Below are 6,003 nucleotides of genomic sequence, written 5' to 3' on the forward strand. Positions count from 1 at the left end.
TATTGTATCATCTGTATGAGATAATTAATTAATCTTCCTCTAACCTTGATGCCACCTTCTTCTTCGTGTATTCTTTTTTTTTTAAATTATATTTCTGAAACAAAGCAGATTCATGTAAATTAACCCAGGTTTGGATTTTTTAAAAGAATACAAACTAATATAATTCTCTGTTCTAGAACTAATGCATATTTTTATTTTATTATTTTTTATTAGTGTGTGTGTGTGTGTGTACCGTTCAAATCGGATCTGACTGGTACAGGAGGAAACTGCCCCTCCTTTTCCAGAGCATATGGTGGATTCTAACCATGTACCTCTGGGATTGCAGTGCAGCTTCTTGCCACTAGGCCACCAGAGCTCTCCAGATTTTTAATGAGTCTAAATTCACTAGAAGCTTTTCATTAGCTCAATTATGTTTTTAACTACTACTCCTCCAATCCTGATGGTACTTTATTCTACCAGCTCAGCTTCTCAGATTATTTGTTGGATATAAAGACTAAGTGACAGGAAATAACCCTGTCTCACACCTTTCCCAACTCAGAATCAGTTATTCCTATTTTTGTACAAAGAATGGGAATTCTAATATATTTAATTGTGCTTTCCACCTGTAAAATCTATCTTAAAATTATCCTATAAATGTTGTATCTTCACTCTAAGATACAAGACTTCGTCTTACAGGTTGTCAGCTCCTTAGTGTTAGGCCTAAAAAATTCTCCCTACTTGATCCTAAGTCTTTCCTGGCGGTCTTTTGGAGAAATCAGCAGTGTGACATTTTTGATGGGGTGGTATTAATAAGTTCAGAACTCTCTAAATATATATATATATATATATATATATATATATATATATTCATTTCTAAAACTAAAACTGACATCAGTTTTCTTCAGCCTACGAAACTGTTTGTCTCAGAATTCTTCCTTTCCTTTCTTGAGTCATGTAAAGTAGTTTAAGAGGTCTGTTTACTAGGAGAGGAAATTCATGTCTCCTAGATCAGCATTTGCCTCTTTGAAACTGTTTTTCCCAGCCATATGTAAAATATATCTTAATCTGCCTGTCTGCCAGGAGGGGAGGTGTGCCTTTACTGAGTTAGCCTTTATCTTTTCAGGGCCTGTTTTTCTCAGTCATGTATTAACTCTTTTCTAGGCTGCCTGTTTACTGGTATCTGTGTGTAAATGGATTTTTTCCCAGATATGGAAATTCTTTAATTTTAAAAGGTATACTGTTGAATGAGCTGCTGTCTAACCCTACTATAAAAGCATAAAATGCCACTCTCAGAGAGGGAGGCAGTCTCTGACAAGAATGTCACTGCTTTCTCCAAGATCTGTAATAAAGTGCTATGGATACTGCAATCCATCTGTCTAATTGGCAACTAAGGAAAGAACCCCTTTTGATCAGTAACATTTTAACATCTTTACATTATTTACTCTGAGTTCATTAAGGTTGAATGTGTAGGCCAGAGTAATCTATCTATATATCCTTCAAACGATGTTAATAAATTCAAATGCAATAAACAACCTTGATTTACAAATGAGTTCGTTAAATTTTACTCAGAAATACAGTATGAAAGGATATGCCAAGTCAATCTCATTCTACAGGGAATTCTAAATTCCTGAGTGTCTAAACAGGAGAAAATTAGTTATGGGATCACAGGACCATGAGTGTCTGTCTGAAATGGTCAGAGAGAGTAAGAATAGCACAATCCCTCACTGCCCCAGAGAAAAAAAATCAGATAAAGAGCCTGCCCTATGATGCCTCTGAAGGAAGAATATGACAGTTGTCCCCCCTCAAGCTTGATCACTGAGAAACTTTATAAAACCGAAGGTGGTCATATCAAAGACCAGACCAGACAATGGATCCTGATAAGAGTCTGAGCTTGATTAAAAATAGCTACAATCTAGGGGAGCTCTGGTGGCCTAGTGGCAAGGAGCTGCAACTACAATCCCAGAGGCTTTGCCGGGGAAGGAGGAACAATCTCCTCCTGTACCAGTCAGGTCTGATTTGACGGTACACTCACACACAAAAATAATAAAATTTAAAAATAAATTAAAAAAATACCTAAAATCTAACTTAATTAACACACCAAATTCTGAGAAATACCATCTTAGTCCTCCCCAGGTTGTTGTTTTCATACAACCCTATGTACAACAGCCCTAAACTCTGCTCTGTCCTATGCCAGTTGCTCTCTCTCTGGTTCACCCATCCCCATTACCCCAATCAATCACTCAATCCACCTCACAGAAGGTCTTCCCCTCCAGAGCTGTCCCTCCACCATCCCAAGCATGATGGCTCCAAGAACCCGTCCCTCCTTACAACATGTCCAAAGTATGTTAGATGGAGCCTCAGAATCCTTGCCACCAAGGAGCAGCCCAGTTTAACACTCTCCAGGATGAGTCTGTTTGTTTTCCTAGCAGTCCATGGTACATTCAATACTATTCTCCAGCACCACAGCTCAAAGTCATCAATTCTCCTCCTATCCTTCCGAGTCACTGTCCAACTCTCTGACGCATAAAAAGTGACTATGAAGACCATGGCCTGTATCAGATGCATCTTAGTCTCCAGAGAGACACCAGTGCTCTTCAGTACTTTGGAGAGGTCCCTAACAGAGGTCCCATGGCAATACGCCTTTTAATTTCCTGGCTACTGGTGCCAAGAGTGTTGACTGTGGAGCCAAGCAAACTAAAGCTGTGAACAATCTCAATCTCTTCACCATCTATCCTGATGCTGCCAGTGGTGAGAATCTTTGTCCTCTTGATACTGAGTCTCAATCCATATTGAAGGCTTCAGTCCTTGACCCTCTGCAGCAGGTGCCTCAGGTCCTCCTCAGTTTCAGCAAGCAGGGTTGTGTCATCTGCATAACGCAGATTGTTGATGAATCTTCCACCAATCCTGACTCCACATTTCTCCTCCTAGACCCCAGCCTCCCAGATAATTTGTTCTACGTACAGGTTGAAAAGGTAGGGAGATAGGACACATCCCTGGCGTATACCCTTCCCAACTTTGACCCATGAAGTGTTTCCTTGCTCTGTTCTGATGACTGCCTCTTGGTCCAAGGATAGTTTTCTCATTAGCATGATCAATTGTTCTGGGATTCCACCCTTCTCAGAGTCAGCCACAGTTTGTTATGATCCATATAGTCAAACGCCTTTGCATAATCAATGAAACACAGACAGACATTCCTCTTGTATTCCCTGCTTTCAGCTTCCCCAGGACCCCTATAAAAAGGAAACACACACACACACACACCCAAACTGCCTGCACGCCATTTTGATCCTGTCCTCATGCCATGCAGCCAGGTCACTTGGTGCCCCTCTCAAACCGCACAATAAAGGCCTGTTCGTTTCTTGGGACCAATTCCTTTCTTTATATCTCTCCCTCCTGCCCTTGCTCTCTTTTTGGTATCTAACAGCCTCTAGAGCCACAGTAGCATTAAGAGGTTTGTTTATTCGGCGAGCTCTGGTGGCCTAGTGGCAAGAAGCTGCACTGAAATCCCAAGGGTGCACAGTTCAAATCCACCAGATGCTCTGCTGGAGAAGGAGGAACAATCTCCTCCTGTACCACACACACACAAGAATAAAATAATTTAAAAAAAATAAAAAAAATTAAAAAAAGAGGTTCGTTTATTCATCGCTGACTCAGTTACAGTACCAACAATGGGGTTTATTAGTGAAGTAAGTTAAAGAGTGGAGGAGTATCACCCAAGCCCAGGTTTTAACCCAAGTTCCAAGGCACAATTCCTCAATTAGTCCAGGCTTACAGTTCAGCAGTCAAATCCAAATCATCCAGCATGGTTTGCCTCCAAGCAAATAAGCATCCAACAAGTAATAAGTTAGCTTCTCCTTGAAGCATCTGGCAAGAATAGCAAACACCTTTAACTGTGGCCTTTATCTCAGGGCTTCTCTATATACACCTTGCCAGAGTTTCACCACAGCAAAGCCAGTCTCTCCAACACTATCACCAGGGTCTCACCAACAGGGCCTGCTCTGGTCTCCACCACAAGTCTTGTGTGCCTCAAGTCTTGCTGCCCAATGTGTAACACACTCTTTCTCTTATAGTCTCACAGCTATTGATAATTTGCAAGATCATTCTGATTTGCAAGACCATGTGGCTGCAGTAAAGGTACCTGGAGACAAGAGTGAGCTAACACTAATGGCTAAGAAAGGCAACTTTTAGGCCAACACTACACTTAGTAATGTCTCTTTCAAATATATTAAGATACAGAAATGGCGCTTTCTTCAGCAGCATGTAAACTAAATCTGGAATGACACAGAGAAGATCAGCATGGCCGCTGAACAAAGATGACAGACACTCCTGTTAACTGCGCTGTATTTGTCACTCAAAGTGTAAGGGGGAAAAAAAGTGTAAGTAGTTTTATAAGACCAAAGCTTGAAAATGTCAATATGCAGAGAATTCCTATACTCTGTTCTGTGTTAACTTTTTAATGAAGCATAACTAAAGAAGGGGGACACTTGTTAACTATCAACAGCCTTAGAAATATGTCTGTGCAACTCATACCAATATCTGTAGTGCTGAGATGCTACTACAAATTATCAGAAAAATGTCTACTTTTCCTCTCTCCACCTTGCTTTTACCTAATTCCAAGCATTAGTTTCCCATTAAGCTGAAATACGAATCTAAGAAAAGGTATCATTTAGAGGTGAGGTCTTCAAACTGTAATACAGATTTAGTTCTCATTTTAGCCATTTTTACATATACAAATTATTAACACTAATTACAGTCTATGTCCAACCATCACTACCATCCATTTCCAAAACTTCACCTCAAATACAAATTCAGTACTAACTACGCTATCTCTCCCATTTCTTCCTCCCTTCAGCCCATAGTAACCACTAATCTAAGTATCAGGCCAATTCCAAATACCTCATGTAAGTGGAATCATGTCTCCTTTTAGGTTTGGTTATTTCATGTTTTCAAGGTTCATCCACGTTGTAATGATCAAGTTAAATGAGGAAATTCTCAAACGATATCATCAATATCATATGCTAGCAAAATTTTCTGAATTGCTAAAGCCATACCACCAATAGAGAACACCTAACTTAAAAGCCAAATTTAGGTTATGAAGGGCAGACATCACTGCTGTTGTCAGATCGATCTGAGCCAAAATGAAACCCAGAAAGAAAGTTTATATACTACACACACACACAATGTTGTTGTTATGTGCTGCCGAGGTGTCCCTATGTGTAATAGCCCTAAACCCTGCTCTATCCTGTGCCAATCCTATTGTCTCTGAAACACCTGTCTCCATCACCCCAGTCATTGATGACAGATTGATAGATAGATTAGATATTATATACTAATTTAAATACTGTATAAGACCATTACTGTAGAACTAGTATGAGGATCCAAGGGGGGAGAGGGCAGGGACAGTGGAGTGAGGATTGAGGGGATAATTTATTGATCACAGGGCTGCACAATCTGATGGGTGGAGGTGGGTTGTGAAGAAAATAGGAAAGATCTGGGGTGAAAAAAATGTATTTGAACTTTGTAAATAAACCAGTATAAAATAAAAATTTTTTTAAAAAGTTGTTTACATGTGTTTTATCAACTACACAAAGGCATTAGTTTAGATTGTATGCATCATAACAAATTATGGCTAACAACACAAAAAACTGAAATTCCAAACTACTTAACTGCATTCATGAGAAGTCTGTATCAAACGGGGATACTGCCTGGCTCCAAGTTTTTAAACACAGAGGTCTTTTCAACTGCCTCTTCTTTCTCCCTCAGCACCACTGGTAAATTCAAACTGCCAGACTTACAGCCTTTGGGTTAGCATCAAAACTCACTACAGACTAAGCCAGGAGAGTTCCTATGAGTGGAAGGTAAACTATGAAAAAGATACAAAAACTGAGGCCCTCCAACTGTGGTACTGGCAAGGATGACAGGGAAAAGAACCAATCATTCTTAAAAGAGATCCATCCCATAGTTGACCAATTCAGCAAAGTAGCAGGATACAAGATCAACATACAAAAATCAGTTGGATTTCTC

The 6,003-nt window shown here is 39.8% G+C and overlaps 1 protein-coding gene across 1 annotated transcript in view; it reads right to left on the minus strand.

The window, feature by feature from the left end:
- The window catches only part of MORC3 (MORC family CW-type zinc finger 3), a 63,652-nt gene that overhangs the window by 37,063 nt on the left and 20,586 nt on the right, over positions 1-6,003 (minus strand). The window lies entirely within an intron of this gene.

The sequence above is a fragment of the Elephantulus edwardii genome, unplaced genomic scaffold (genome assembly GCF_000299155.1).
Source record: "Elephantulus edwardii isolate Elephantulus edwardi_28Jun2011 unplaced genomic scaffold, EleEdw1.0 scaffold00051, whole genome shotgun sequence".
NCBI classification, from domain to species: Eukaryota; Metazoa; Chordata; class Mammalia; order Macroscelidea; family Macroscelididae; genus Elephantulus; species Elephantulus edwardii.